At 42.1% G+C, this 15,772-nt stretch overlaps 1 protein-coding gene across 11 annotated transcripts in view; it reads right to left on the reverse strand.

Moving 5' to 3' along the window:
- Positions 1–15,772, reverse strand: part of ADGRL2 (adhesion G protein-coupled receptor L2) — a 488,780-nt gene that overhangs the window by 390,771 nt on the left and 82,237 nt on the right. For all 11 annotated transcript variants that reach the window (XM_019531201.1, XM_019531198.1, XM_019531202.1 and 8 more), the window contains exon 2: positions 9,124–9,189. The gene's annotated coding sequence lies outside the window, so the exon portion shown is untranslated. The remainder of the gene's footprint in view (positions 1–9,123; positions 9,190–15,772) is intronic.

Here is a 15,772-nt window from a genome sequence, read left to right on the forward strand (position 1 = left end):
GCTTTACCTTATGGGGTTGAATTTTCCTATGAATAAGTAGGATGAGTAGCTGTCATTGACTTCAGTGCATCCTGCAGAGAAAGAATATGGCCCATGGATTTTCCATGACTATTTGCTATTCATTAAAACTCAAGGGCCCTACTCCCCCGCTGCAGGACACATGTAATTCCCATTGATTTCATATCCTGCAGCACAACTGGGCCTCCTTGAATCACAGCTACATGTCATGGCACTCAAAACATTGGCTGGTGCACAAATTGGGGAAAGAAGGGGGGATATTTAATCGCTATATGATAAGGTATACTTAAAGAAAACCCCTTCTTTTACCAAAGCAGTTTTAACTAAGATGCAAGATCATACGGTTTTCCAAAAAAAATTCTCAAAAACAGAAACACTGGAAATAAAATAAAAGTCCTTTCTGCAGAACAGAAAACAAATAAGTTCTCTCTTGAGCTTTTACTGCTCATTGGTAACTTGTTTGCTTTGTTCTGCAAACATTATTTTGTTCTGTGTTCATTTCCTAACACCCCCCACCTCTCCCCTCAATATGACAATATAGCTAGAAGAAAAGAGTGAGGAAGATTTTATGTGGATGGAAAGGAGGAGTTCCAGGGAAGACATCTGGATCATGTTTGCTCTGGTACTTCTTTCCAGAGTCCCTCCCTATTAGGTTGCTGCTGCAGGCAAACAGGAGGGGTTTTCCTTTGCTTATATTTGATTTCCAGGTGCAGCTATGCACTCATCTAAATCTTGTCCATATGCTGCCACACATCTGCATAAGTCTTCTAGTTTTGTTTATAAACCAGCCATGTATTGCACACCTGACTTGTGCATTATGTCCACAATAAAAATCATGGAGTATTGCCTTGTTCTTTAAAAGGAATCCAGTTCCAAAGAAAGAAAAGGAGGCTGTAATGGTAAAATACAAAGCTGGGACTCAGGAGACTTTGATTCTGTTCCTGGTTCTGTCACAGACCTGCTATTTGACATGAGGCAAATAACTTCAGGCCAGATTGTAAACATCTTTTTCAATCTGGTGTTAGCTCTTTGCAAAAGTTGTCTTGCAGAGGCAGGAAAAATGCTGAGTTACCAATCACTCACCAAGGTTAATCAGACTTTCAAAACCTGGCCCTTTGTTTCCCCTCAATTTTCACCACAGAAACAACTGGGGTGATATTTCTCTGTCTAATAAGAGGAAGTAATTTATTAAGGCACTCAGATAACATAGCAATAAGAACCTCAGAAATCCCAAGCAAACAATACTTGAAATTTGTGTTTCAGAAAATTATGAGTGGCTGATGTAGATAATTCCCAATCATCACAAACATACTAAAGAAGAATGGGGATATATAGTTTCTTTAGATGAGCTTACCTATCAACCCACTAAAGCCATTTAACCAGGTGAATATGCACTTGGACCCATACCTTTTATCCAACAGCTTATGGCAATGGGAGAAATGCACACTGCTTCTTTTCAACTAAAGAGGATAGGCATGTCATGTAAAAAAGTTGATTTTAATGTCTAAATTATCTCAATTTTCCAGGTTCACAGTCCTGTTTCTTGATGTCTTTCCTACTCTCACTAGGTAATTTTCAATTGCAAACTAAAGTTTTCCCTTTAGCCTCAGTGAGGGAATCTTCAGGTAGGTGTAGTGCAGAAGATTAAGACTACATTAAGATTAAGTCTGAAATGTTCTGCTACCAATTAGCCCTCTAGTATTTCTGTAAGCCTTGAATTTTTGATGCGATCAATGACACCAAGTGGAGCCATCTTCTGTGGAGTGGTTATTAAAGATATAAAAATCAATACAAAGATGATACTTGGAAATCTATATCACAAGATAATGAATCACCATGAGAGCCGGCTAAGAAGGAATATCAGCAAACCAAACAGAAGGTTTGTGCATAACAAATTATTTGATGCCAGTAGAATTTAAGCTAAATTTTGCATGAGACAGAAGTCTTCAGGCAACACTTATGATACATTTGCATGGCAAGGTTTTAATGAGATGAAGACACAAGACCAACCATGCACAGGGCTTTGTGTGCATTAGAGAGAGAGACTGAGGGAGAGAGAGAAGACTGAGACATATGGGATTAAGACAATAATGCCATAATTTAACTTTAATGACAAAACAGCATCAAAAACTTTCTCTGTCAGTAATCCTCATTCAATTTCTTTTAAATGAAACATTATTTGCCTGCACCTTAAGTGCTGATTGTTATTGGAGTTGTGTATTGGAGCTACACAGGATACTCCAAATTTAATTTGAACGAGGAGTTGATTTAGTTGCCTTCAAAGCAATGTTTTTCCTTTCCAAAATTGAACTAGTGCATGACTTCGCAAGTTCATTTATGTTTACTACTTGACACAATTGTATGTGATATTATAGCATTTAAGGTCTTACGCTGCATTATCACACACAAAGCCAGAATTAGCCAAACAAATACAGTAAACTCTCTGGTAACTGGTACCTTACAAGTCAGCATGCTCTGTTAACTGGCATGCTGGCTTGTAAGGAAGAGTGAAACTGGACGTGCCCACTGCGGCACTTCCAGTTTCTCCAAGCCCCCCATGGCCTGGGGCAAAGCAGCCTATGTTGCTGAGCCCCCATGGCCCGGAGGCATAACAAGCTGTATGGGGCTGTGCAGGACCTGTCTCCCTGTCCCACAGGGCTTGCAGGGCCCACAGGAGGGGCAGCAATGCTGCAGGTGGGGTGGGGTGGTGGAGGGATGTGACGGAAGAAGTGGCAGCCGGGGCCACTCAATTAATCAGCATATTTTGTTATCCGGCATCCCTCATTCCTCCACTGATAGGTGCTTGAGCCCTGGAGTACCCACAGAGTTGGTGCCTATGCCTGTGTGTTAAAAATGGCTCTGGGATGCTTTATCTAAACCTCATTCAATGAGGTTTGTATATAGCTGCCCCCATGGCCATTTTAAAACATGTGGGAGCTTAGTACATGTGACAGTGAGGTGACAGCGGTGCGTTCTAAATAGAACGTGTTCTAATTAGAACATGAACAAACGTGTATAGGCAGACAAAGCTGCTCAGTTGCTCAGATCTGCTATGTAACAAACACCTTCACTTTGAACTTCTGATATATGAAGGTATATCCATTGGAAGGCTCTTACAAGTATATCAGTAAAATTAAAACTCACAATAACTTTGCATGATAGGTAAGCATTATGCCTAATCTGGGACACTGAGCCATGTAACAAGCAATGTTGCCCAGGAGATATGGCACCGGACAGGGATCCAGGAGGCACAGATTCTACTTCTGGTTCTACTTTTTTACTTGCAGCAAGTCACATTGTAGCTCTGTTTCTCCTAATGTTGGTTGTCTATCGTGTCTGTTTAGAAAGACATAGAAGAAGCCCTTGGCAGAACGCTTTAACCTCTCTGGACGTTCCAGCAACCTCAGAGTAGCTGTTTTTAAACAACCAGCAGGAATGCAAAATTTCAGAACAACAAGAAATCATCTGCAGGCATAGGCAGATCCAGGATTTTGTTAAGGCACAGATTTTGCAGGAACAGTGATTGGTGCCACAGGTGTGGTTGTACTTCAGGTTTTCAACTGGGGTGGGAAGACCACGGTGCAGGAGCAGCAGCTGGGGTCATTTTTTTTAAGTCTCTGAATTAGGTAAGAAACCAGCCCTCCCCACCCCCTACCTTCCCCTCTGTGTGTGCCCCTCTCCCCTTCCATTCCACTTCCCACTCTCCCACCTACCACTGCCTCTGTCCCCACCTGACACAGGTGCAAGGGGAGCTCCAGAGTCTCTCTTGCCCTATTTCAGCTGGGCTGAGTAGTGATCCAGGCTCAGAGGAGGACAGCAGCAGTGGGCAGGTTTGTCTACTGCACCTGCCTCTAGGCTGGCAGGAAAAATCTGCGGGGCGGGAAGGGACAGCCCTCAGCTCCCTATGTGGCCTGACCAGAGCAGGGCAGGAGCAACTCTGGGGCTCCCCCCGGCCCGCTCATCAGCTTGGTGCAGTGGGAGTGGTGTGCAGGGGAGGAGATTTTAGCAGGGGTGGGGAAGTGTTGCTGAACATGGGGGAGAAAGAGGGTGGATTTTTATCTGCTTTGGGGACTTAACAAAAAGTTTCCAACTGCTGTTCCTACAGGATCTGAAAGGGAGATTTGACCACTCCACTGCACGTCCTTTGTGTCTTCCCCTAATCAAAGAGTGGACTGTGTAAAGTGTGGCCTCAGAAGAGACTCTAGATTTATATCCCACTACCTGGACTAGCTTTTATAACCCTTATGTCCCTCAGTGGGCTAACTGCTTTGTCTATCCCTTTTTGATATCTTTGTTTGCCTCTCTCAGCAGTGCCCCTCTCCTTACCCTTTTCTCCCCCTTTCTGTTTCCTTTGTAATTAAAATACTTTATTCCTTTCTGTTTCATAGTCCTGCTCTCTGCAAGTTCATTCATAGCATCTGACAAAGTAGGCTTCCACTTATAAAAGTTTAAAAGATTTTGTGAACCAGGTAGTCCTTAACATGCTATACTGCCCTGCCTTCTACTTGTCGATTTAGAAGGCAATATGTCCATGGAAGGGACCTATCTGGTGCTCGAATAGTATTCGCACATTAAGGAACTGGTCTCAGTTGTAGCCTCTGAAGTAAAACAAATAAAAATATGATTAAGTGACATGCTGAAGATCACCAGAGAAGTCTGAAAGAGCTAGCCTGGAAATGATAACACCAATTCTATAGTCTATAGTCACGAGACCATGTTTTCCTTGTAAGTTCAAGGAGCCATAACTCCTCAATCTTTTTCTGTGGTATAGGTATGTGCAAACATTCTTCATATATTACTTTTTAACAGTATATATTGCTTTCCTTTTTAGGGCTATTCAGTTTTATTCAGCAGGATTAGGACACTTACTTTTGGCAGTTGCATTGTGGTACAACAGTCATAAATGCATCTATTTCCTTGTTTCTCCTAGAGATACATAGCTTTCACATTTGCAGCTGCTAAGTAGCACCTCTCACAGATAATCATACTCACAATCACAGCTTATTGTGCTTTTAAACAGGACGCTAAACACAAGGCTAGTATTCTTTGTTAATCAGTAACTCTCTGTTGATTTACAGATAGGCTTCTGAGGGGTTTTTTTGTAATCTCTCACCTATGCCAGCACAACAAACCAAAGAGAACAAAACAAGGAGTTGGACCATCATCTGACAAATACAGCTAAAACTCTTGAGGGATTTACATCAGCTGAGAATCTGGCCTAATTACCTTTTGTCCTGTGCCTAAGGTTAGGCATGAAACATACTGTTTACCCCGTTGCTGTGCATTAGAGCTTGGTGGCAGCACTGGTGGCTTATTAGTAAGTCAACCAATTTTTGGTGGTATCCCTGCGAATTTTTTTAGCTTCCTGTAGAACAAAGATGCTATTTAAAGGCCAATAGAGCCCTGACACACCTTGTGTAGTTTTAACTAGTCATTATGGTTATTACTTAACTTGTTTTCCTCCCTCCTTACCCCCTGAGGCTTTGAAGGCAAACGAAGCATTCAGTAGCACAAAACGAGGAGAATTAGAATAGCCTTCGATATAGTAAAAAAACAAAAATCAACAAATCCAAAAACCAAAACAGGCCTCTTGCCAGCATCATTTCTCACATGCTACCAAATGTCTTCACTGCAGTTTAAATTGTTCAGCCTCGTGATTGTTCTGACACCTCTTTGTTGTTCCTTGTAAGTGCAGATACCTAGGTGGCATTGCTATAAATGAAGCAGTGGTGTTCAGACTGCATTCAGTGACTAATAGAGATTCTTCTCCTTCATCTGCATCTGTAAAATTTACATCTATTATAGGCACAGGAGTAGAGCTTTTGCAGCCTCTCAGTGGTTGCAGAAGGGCAAAGAGATCCCCTTAAAGAACAGTGGTTAGGCTGATCTTTAAAGGCTTCAAAAAGGCAGCCCATCCAACATTGCTTACTCAAGGGTGGGAGGAGAGATGGGGAGGGGAAGAAGCTGGTATTGTAAATGTTTCGAAGGATACCACTACAATGTGTGAAGAGAGTTCTGTGAGTGATCTCAGTCCTATGATACCCACCACCAAATACAAGGCGCTGCCTTTGAATTGGTAATGAATATTCAAAGGGCCCTAGTGTGGATTGCTCAGTTAGCATTAATTTTTTCCTATGCCTGGCTCCAAAGGGGACTACACATGGTTTGTGTCATATTTTGCCTTTTGGGTGTCAGAAATAGGTGGCTGAATACATTCCTACCTGTGAAATTCACATTATTCCTTTCATAGCACCTCTGGGAAAGAGTGCATTGAGAACCGGATCTGTTCTCTCACTTAATTCCCTATTACCAAGCAAAGTGCTTGAGAATATTGTAACAAGGGGCTTCCTCAAAAACTGTATACATTGGCCTGTGTTAAACCCCAGGTACCAGAGCATGTGTTCACACAAGGAGATAAAGTAAGGCACAGGGGAGATCTCTGTTTGCTTTCCCTTTGCTTCAAACGAGGAAGGAAGCAATAGCACTGGACAAATATGTACACATTTAGTCTATGCTACCAAGTTTTAAAAGGCAGCGCTTAAGTGGTGTGGGGAGAACTTTGAGAACACTCAAAAAAATTTCCTCCCCGGTAGCAGAATCACATCACTTATGCTGAGTGAAGTGAGGCTTCTGCTGCAATCCAGCAGCTGGTGCCTTCCCAGAGTACATTTCACACTCTGGTGGCATAGCTGCTACAGTGGAACCACATGGAGCTGCCAGAAGCACATGGATATATGCATGCGACTGCATGATGATAGCCACCATCTGCCACCAAAACTTCTGGTGGCGGAGTCAGGATACACAGACAAGACTGGAAATGTCTATAATTTCTTCCTGAAGAACACTCTGATTATTCTGACAACATGGCACAGCATTAATGTCTCCTTGGAAGGAGGTTAGGATAGGGAACCAGGTACTTTTCCCCTGTTTCTCATGAAAATGTGCTCCTTGGTAATACCCCAAAAGATGAAATCGAGCCAGAATATTTAACTCTATTTTGAGCAGGAAGGCTCAGTATGTGAGAGTAGAGTGGCAAGATCAATGGGATGTTGATCCCTGATACTTCCGAAATGCAAATAATAAAAATGGCAATGTTCAGAGCAATAATTGCACTAGGGGAAGATGGCAGATATTTGAATGTATTCTATTAAACTGTGCAACTATGTCTATTTCTATATAATCTCTCAATGGGCTAAGGTTCCAGTGTACAATTACAGTTATGTGGAATTACAGCTGTGTAACGTGGTGCATAAAATCTCTATCCTTTCTCTCATCTGACATTACTGTTGTAATATTTGTTCAAAAGGTGAATAGCAATAGTTCCCATGTTTTACTTTGTTGTGTCTTTCAGGAACCAGAAAAGCCAAATCAAAGCAGAAGAAGGAACTCACTGTACTAAGCCACCCTGCTGATCAAATAAAATAATAAGTTATCATATGCTTTATCTCAGTGACAGTGCTATTGGATTATATTATTGTATCTTGTTTTACTAGCAAAGCATAATTGTATATGGCTCTCCATGGACCATCAGAACAGACAAAGAATGTTAGAAGGGAGTGGGAAGTTAGGGGGAGAGCTAGTCTGTGGAATGATTTTTTCATTCTGGTCTGCAGAAATACCATTAGCATTAAGTGTGATGTCTCAAACACCATAACAAGTGCAACATGCTTGCATACACTCTATTTAGAAAAGAGACAGTAAATCACATTGTTACAAATACAATTGAAGCCTGAACGCTCTCCCCTTTCAAAAACAGCCCATTCCTTATTGTCCTGTTACATTACACCTAAAATGAACATGTAAACTCTTTACAACATTCTGGGTGGGGAGGAGGCATTTTTTGATAATCATGATCAAGGTAGCAACAACAAAACATTTTGTTTCTATTATTAATGCAATTTGTTTAAAAAAACCAAAACCCAAACCCAAGAAACAAACCTCTAAACATAGAAGCTACTTTTTCTTTTTTTAAAGCAGTATGTTAAAGAATTTTGGGCTTGTGGATAAAAATAAAACAAAATCAAATCTTAATGCTCTAAACCTCTAGCAACCCAGGAAAGATACTAATGTTGGTGGTGGTTCGTATTTCAACAGCAAACCTGTGCTGAATTGCTATCAGACATGCCTCTACTGTTTTAGCTGGATTTGAGACAGTGAACTACAAGTAAACAGTTCAGTACCCTAACTTCCCAAACTAGAGGAGGCCAACCTTTTTTGGCAGAAACACCACAAATTAGCCTTGTACCCTCCCTGGGCACATCTACACATGCAATGAGTGCACATGAATAAAGTTAGAGACATAGTATTAGAAATAAGGTCATTGAATTAGACTGCTGGTGAAAAACCTGAAGGACTGGTGGAGAGAGACTTTCAGATAAAGCAGCAAAGAGAATCTTAATAGAAATTGGGTAATCTCATGTGCCAAAAAAAGGTAAGTACAGAAAAAATAATGTAAGCAGAAAGATAAGCAGTTGGCAAGTCCTGGAGAATAAAGCACAGCAGCCAGCTAAGCTAGATCATCCAGGTCAGACTGGAAGGAAGGGAGTGGTTCATAGGAAGCCCTGCAAAGCTTTTCAGTCCCACATGACACCCTTTTCAGCACTTTGACTCCAGATGCCAAACTCCACTGGTCTCCTCTCAAAAGCTGCATATTTTTAATTGCTACCCTTGCTGTAAAAGTGGTGCCAGCAGTCACCTCATACTTACTCTTCACACCACCTGGTATTAGCATACATCTTTCCAGCTGGCATGGCACTTGAACTTTATTTTTCTTTGTTGCTCTTTTGTAAAGGGTACAATGTTGTGTATTGTCTCCTTGATTCCATTTAAATGCTTAATGGTAGCATGTCACATCGCAGTATGGAGATATGAGTCGGGGAGCCTATAGTAGCTAAGCTAGGTTGAAAGGGAAGAACTGCAGTAAGTTGAAAAAGAAAGAAATAAATGAGCTCCAGCTAATAAAGAAATGACACTGATGGAGTCTAGAGAATGCCTGGCCCGTCCCTATTTGGCAAGAGAAGCTTTGAAGAGGGAATACAAGGAAGGAGCAAGAAAGCAAAGAGGAGGCTCCATAATATGACTTAGAATATTTTATCAGTCACTTACTCAAGATGAAACCCCATAGTCCTCTGGCTTAGGCGGGGAGATGTCTCAGGAGTTGCATTTTGCCACCTGAAGAAAACAAAATGAGTTTATTAGTATATTTTAAGTGCAAACAAAGGAACATTAACAAGGTTTAAATACACAAGCTAAGCTCAATCACATCCCCAGCCACAGCTCAATTTATATTTATCTGACAGAGGGAAAGATGTGGGGGACTTCGCTTCCTTGGCTAGTGAACCCTGAGGAATGCCAGAATGGCCGTGTAGAGAAAAAAGGAGAAGAAGATGGCTGAGCGATTCCAGAAGTGGAGTGGATGGCTGAGAGCAGGTGGAGAGCCGTGTAACCCCACCTGGCAGAAGGAGGGGGTTAATAAAAAAAAATCAATTTGCAATCATCTGTAATTAGTTATTTGAAGAGCCTATTGCTGCCACCTGCTTGGATTGATCGGGAAAATTATAGTTAGCCACTGCAAAGTAACAATGCATAAAAAATAAATTCTTTTTCCTCATCTTGAAGGAAGGTTGCTGTCTCTGGAGCTTGAAGGAAGATGCTGGGGGGAATTGTTCAGCCATCTGGTCCTTCTAGAGATCCATTGTTATGGTCTGTAAGTCTTGGCTTTCTTTTATTTCTTATTCCTGAAGTAGCATTTGCTCCTCTGATTGGAGCAGACTTTCAGTGTGCTAAGGCAAGATTCTGGCCTCTCATTTCATGCCTCTGGTTGGTTGGTTACATTTTCTGAAATACATATTCGGTGTCATTTATATTTCAAACACGTTGACCAATGGCTAGCTGCAGGTACATTTGACATGAGTTTAGCTATTGGTTGGATTAAAAACTGTCTGGTGCTGTCAAACTCTCCACCATCTACTGCTATGTTCACCTTTAAGCAGTTTCCACTTGGCAGCAAAGAAATATTTTCAAACAACGGTTTAAGCATGCACAATCTGATCAAAAACATTTTTTGAATAGGAAAAGTCAGGTTTGGGGGAAAAACAGAAACGTGTCACTAGCAACAGGACATTCAAAACGTTCTCAACCAAACAAACCTGAGAACGTAGCGCTTGCTACGAAGTGGTGCAAAACTGGAGACCTATTATGTTAAATATCTTCCAAAAAGAAAGAATAGCAGGGAATAGTAAACCAGCTTTCTTTCAGGAAACTGACATCCAGAGTAATAAGTGCAGCCCAGTAGACAAGGCACAGACATCAAGGAGACAACTTTTGAAATATCTCCGTTCTGCCACCAGTTTACCATGGCAGTGACGGTTAGAAATCTCAATACCCTCAAGCATGCTCTGCCCATGCTTTGCCCATGCTTTGCCCACCCTTAGGATGCCTGTAAGTATGCTGGTGGACCCACTCTGAACACATCTCCAGTAGCTACCATTAGCTGGGAATGAGACCAGGGCAGTCAGACTGACCATCTTCTGGGTTTGAAGCATATTTGTAGGCACAAGTGATAAGGTTTTCTCAAGTGTACCCCAGCTACACTCACCACCACCACTGTGCAGATAAGTGCTTGTGGCCTTGACTAAGAGACTTAATTTTCCTCAGTCTCTGCTCTGAGGTAGGCAAAATGGAGCACTTCCTCTCCAAAGTGCTTTGTGATCCTTATTCTTATTTCTGAGTATGCAGTGTAGTTTTAAAAAATAAATGCTGAGTGTTTCAGGTAAACGGGGAGAATATTTGCAGTTGGAACTGAAATTTGTTTCCAACCCAACAAGAGCAGCAATGCCATTTTATTTACTTAATCACTCTTAATAATGCTTCTTTATTAGGCAGTCCTGAGAGTGACTCATTTTCTAACACATTTACCGGTGCAGTGAAAGGGGAGTTGAAATGCAGCTGAGATGCATCAGCAGTGTAAGTTTCATTGTATCATAATGTGGTAAATGCTGCCCTCTGGCTCAGGTTGGCAATGGTCAGTTATTTAAAAATGGGTTATTTTGTAATTACATGTGTGAGGGTGGGAGGAAAAGTGAGAGTCAAACAGCTTTCAGTACTCTTTCAAACGTTTTAATTAAAAAGGCTAACTGAACAAAGCCTACCAGGTAAGAAAACACATTCCCATAGATTCAAGGTAGAAAACATATTACAATTATGTTTTTAAAATATACACAACAGAAGGGGAACTACTCATTTGAACGTAGCTTTATCTTGAACAGGATGCATAAAAGAGTCATGTCAGTATTAAGTTCATAGGCCCAGAGAGGATGGTTTATCTTATGTGTTTTTTTGAGATTCCAGAATATGTACAGCATATTTCTGTATATTCTTGTACAGTTAGAGACAGTAGATAATGACAAGGTAAAGTTGTGACCAAGGGAAGATAAAGTCTATTCTGTAACACCCATGCAATGACAGCTACCACTACTGAGGTGTGGATGTCTGGGGCTTACAAACAGCATCTTTTCAAACTAGTAAAGATTAAACTGTCGTTGTTCTGCTCTAGAAATCACCATAGCCCATTTGAGTTTATTTAGATGAACACTGAAAAGGTCTTGGGGAAAGGAGAATATGCTTTTTTGTTTATCTTCATAGTCCTGGAAATTGTGGTGCTTCTTTCTCCATAAAACGTGGGCCTGCTTGTCTTTTGTCCTGCCCTTTGTGCAGGCACTTATATCACAGCAAAGCACTACCATTCTGACACGGGCATGTTTTATACCCACTTTATACTTATGAAAATGACCATACATGGTTTGAGACAATGGAAAATTCAGCTTTAACTGCCCAAAGCTCATCATCTTGGAATACAGAGGAAGACAGACTTCTCTCAGGATGTTGAAATATCATGGTCTGAACACAGAAACGTTCTTCTGGGATTGTTTTATATTGGGTACAATATAGTTCTTTCTCTGCAATTCAAGAGAAATGGAATTTTCCTGAATTTTTCTATTGACTTTAAGAAAAAAAGTTTGGAGCAGATCTGAAGGGGAAAAAAAATCTCAGAATCAAATTGCAAATAGGAACAAGTAATTGACAGGGTTTTAGTTAACTGACTTAATAGTAATTTAAAAAGAACAACTTGAACAGATGAAAAGAACAAAGAAATGCAACCCAAAGATTCACAGGCTGGATTTTTGGAGACTGTGATTGCAATATTTAGATTCAATAGAGCTGGTGGAATCTAGTAAGGTAAACTCAGAAATGAAATACCCTATGAAACCTCATATTGTGCTTCCAGCTACACCTAACGTTCCAGTTTTTGGTCAGAAAAAGAACAGAAAATGCAGGCAAACTGCAAATCTTTCTGCTTAAACTTCTGTCTTTATGAACAAAGGCAACTGTTACACTTATTTCATAATGTTGTGTATGAAAGGAGATATAAAAGCATTTGCATGTATTACTATAAAACAACCTCTACTATAATTAATTCTTAATATCCCACCTGAATAAAGAGAAAAACCATTCAAGTTGACTTGAATTTATGGAATGTATTAAGCCTTGACCTGTGTAGCAAGAGAGATAGACATAACCTTCACTGCACCAACCAAAGGTCTTATCCTGGATCTATCCACATCTTCTGTTGCATGAGACACTAAGTCCCAGATAAATGAAGATATTTAGACGGTGGCTTTACTACTGAAATCAAGACCTTACAGAAGTGGGCAAAATGGTAGATCCCTGGTCGGCAGTTGGACTCCATTTCCCAGGAACCGCTGCTCATGCGGCTCCTGGCCAGTCTTCATGGAGACCCCAGAGGCGGTGGGCCCATGACTGCATAGGGCTCTGCTTCAGCCCTGGATCTGGCCTCGGGCCCACGCTGTCACAGCCCTGCACTCCCAGGATTTCCGTGGGCCAGGAATAGTTCAGGCAGGCTGCACAGCTAGGAGGGGAACTGAGCCCAAGGCATGGTCCAGGATCTTGCAGTGGTGGCAGCATGGGGCTGGAGCTGGGGCAGAGCTGCGATTCGCTGCCCCTGCCTGTGGCAGGAGATCGTGGCTCCCGCCCCATGCTGTCATTGTCCCAAGATCCTGGGGTCTCCCTGGCCCCACCCCCCATCTTACTGCTGGTCATGGCCTTATCTCAGCCACCCAGCCACGTGCCCTGCCCGTATGGGTTCCACCTCTGGCAGTGGGCAGTGGGATCCAGAAGGAGCTGCTGCTAGGAAATAGGCCAGACAGTGTTGTGGCCCTGATCCAGCCCATGGGCCAGACTTTGCCATCCCTGCAGAAGCTAATCTGGATCCTGACCTATGTGCAGGTTCTGAGGCAGTCATGTGATTAGGGCTGATGGGAAGATGAGACTTTGTTTCCAGCAATTTTAAGGTGTTGCAATTTGGTTTTGCTTTTTTTTTGCCAAAAAACAAAAATGTCTCTAAGTACTGTATTTACTTACATACTTCATGTACCTTTCCCCCCCAAAAAATCAGCCGTTCAACTGAGGTGCATAACTAAAATGAGTAAGCTGATTTTTTTGGCCAGAACTGCACTGCATGTGGGCACAGAAAGATAAAGACCTCTGTCAGCTTCTCTGTACCTGCCAGAAAGCAGAATGGTTTGCCATCCAGTGTTAACATTTTCACAGCTACTTTCAAGTTGAGACCAGCTTTTGCCAAGTTTTATCCCATAATGAGGGCATGTGGCACTTACCACATTACTATGTATCTCCCATACCCATGCTATGGAATAAAAATTACTAAAAACTTGTGCCAATTTAAGAGCAGCTGTGAAAGGGTTAACACTGAACTGTGCTCCTTCTTGCTTCCTGGAAGGGGCAGAGAAGCTGGCAGTCATCTTTTAGCACAGTGTCTTCATGAAAAAGCCAACTCTAGCCATGACTCTGGAAAAAAACTTTTTTTTTCTACATTCTGCCTTCCAAAAAACAAGAAACTGCAGTAGCAAGAAAAAAAATATGATTTCTGGTACTGGATAGATTTGGAAAGGTGGGTATGTAGCTTGGAGATTCTGGCACAAGCCTATAGCATGGCTGACTCACAGCAGAATCTATCACTCCAGGGCTCACTGCATTACAAAGAGCATAGACTTGAACCAGGTTACACAAATCTCAAGCTAGGGTTGTAATGACCTGTCTATAGAGTGGAAGAGACTCACTTTAAGTATATTTTATGGAACATTTTGGAATGGATGAAACAGCATGTTGCAACCTGCTGAGCATATAATGCATTCCTAACTCCTCTTTTATATGAGGGCAGAATCACAGAGCGATAGGAAGACAGGGGAAAAAATCCCTTTACAAGACACATGTGGGTGCATGCATCTCTCTTTCCTACTCTTAAAATTACCCAGGAGTCACAGAAGCCTTATGGATGTGCCAGTTGACCCTGCTTCCTAAAAACAGCTTCCATAAATAAAGCAAGTCACCCCACTCTTTACAAGTTAGACTGAGCTTCTTCAGACATATAAGTCTGGCATTACCATTAAATGCTCTAAAATGCTAGAAAAATCTAACCAAGCTGTTTGTTGTACAGGATGTGCCTTATTTTATTTTATAACTGACTCTATGGGTAAATACAGACATTTGGGGAGGTTAGGGGGAGGTTAGACTGCATTAAAATGTTCACAGTATCTAACTTAGTCCATCCATTTATGGACCTTACACTTAGGTCAGTAGTAAGGTCCATCTGTGTGAACTGTACATAAGTTCAGGAAGGTTAGATCATTCTAAAAATGGCCATCCCGATCTAATTTAACCCTACCTCAAAGGCAGTCTTTGATCAAGTCTGGTGAGACCGATCTAACTGAAATTCTGTATGGTTTCCAGCACAGTCCTAGGGCTGGGAGAGCCCAGGCACTAGCCCCAGCTCCAGGACTGCTGTTCCTCTTCTCCTCCACCCCACCCAGCACCAGGATCTTTTTAGCTCTTTATCATCCCCCCCCGAACAATCCCCTCCCCCTGCCCGGACCAGCCAGTCCTCTCCTGAACCTGCCAAACCCTCCATAGAATCATACAAAATTAGGGTTGGAAGGGCCCTCAGGAGGTCAGCCAGTCCACCCCCTGCTCAAAGCCTCAACTAGATCATCCCAGCCAGACTTTGTCTATCTATGTCTTAAAATTTTCAGGGATGGAGATTCCACAACCTGTCTGGTTAAATCGTCCCAGTGCCTTACTACCCTCCTTGTGAAAAAGTATTTCCTAATATCTAACTTAAACTTTCCTTGCTGCAACTTGAGACCATTGCTTGAGACCAAGAAGACCATTGCTTCTTGTTGTGTCATTTGCCATCACTAAGAACAGCCTAGCTCCATTCTTTTTGAAACCTCCCTTCAGGTAGTTGAAGGCTGCTATTAAATGCCTCTTCAGTCTTCTCCTACCCTGACTAAATGAGTCGAGTTCTCTCAGCCTCTCGTCATACCCCATGTACCCCAGCCACCTAACCATTCTCATGGCTTTCCACTGGACTGTCTCCAGTTTGTCTCCAGTGTTTCTGTAGTGAGGGCCCAAAACTGGCCACAGTACTCCAGATGTGGCTTCACCAGTGGGGAATAATCACTTCCTGTGATCTGCTGGCAACACTCCTACTAATGCATCCCAGTATACTATTAACCTTCTTGGTAACAAGGGCATGCTGTTGGCTCATATTCAACTTACTGTCTATTGTAACCCCTAGCATGAATGACTGGTGCCTCCTGAGACTGGAGGGGTACCATGGTGGCAAGCAGGGACTGCCTGCAGCCACTGCTGGCCACAT

This window comes from Crocodylus porosus, unplaced genomic scaffold, assembly GCF_001723895.1.
Source record: "Crocodylus porosus isolate Cpor-Errol unplaced genomic scaffold, CroPor_comp1, whole genome shotgun sequence".
In the NCBI taxonomy this organism is placed as follows: Eukaryota; Metazoa; Chordata; order Crocodylia; family Crocodylidae; genus Crocodylus; species Crocodylus porosus.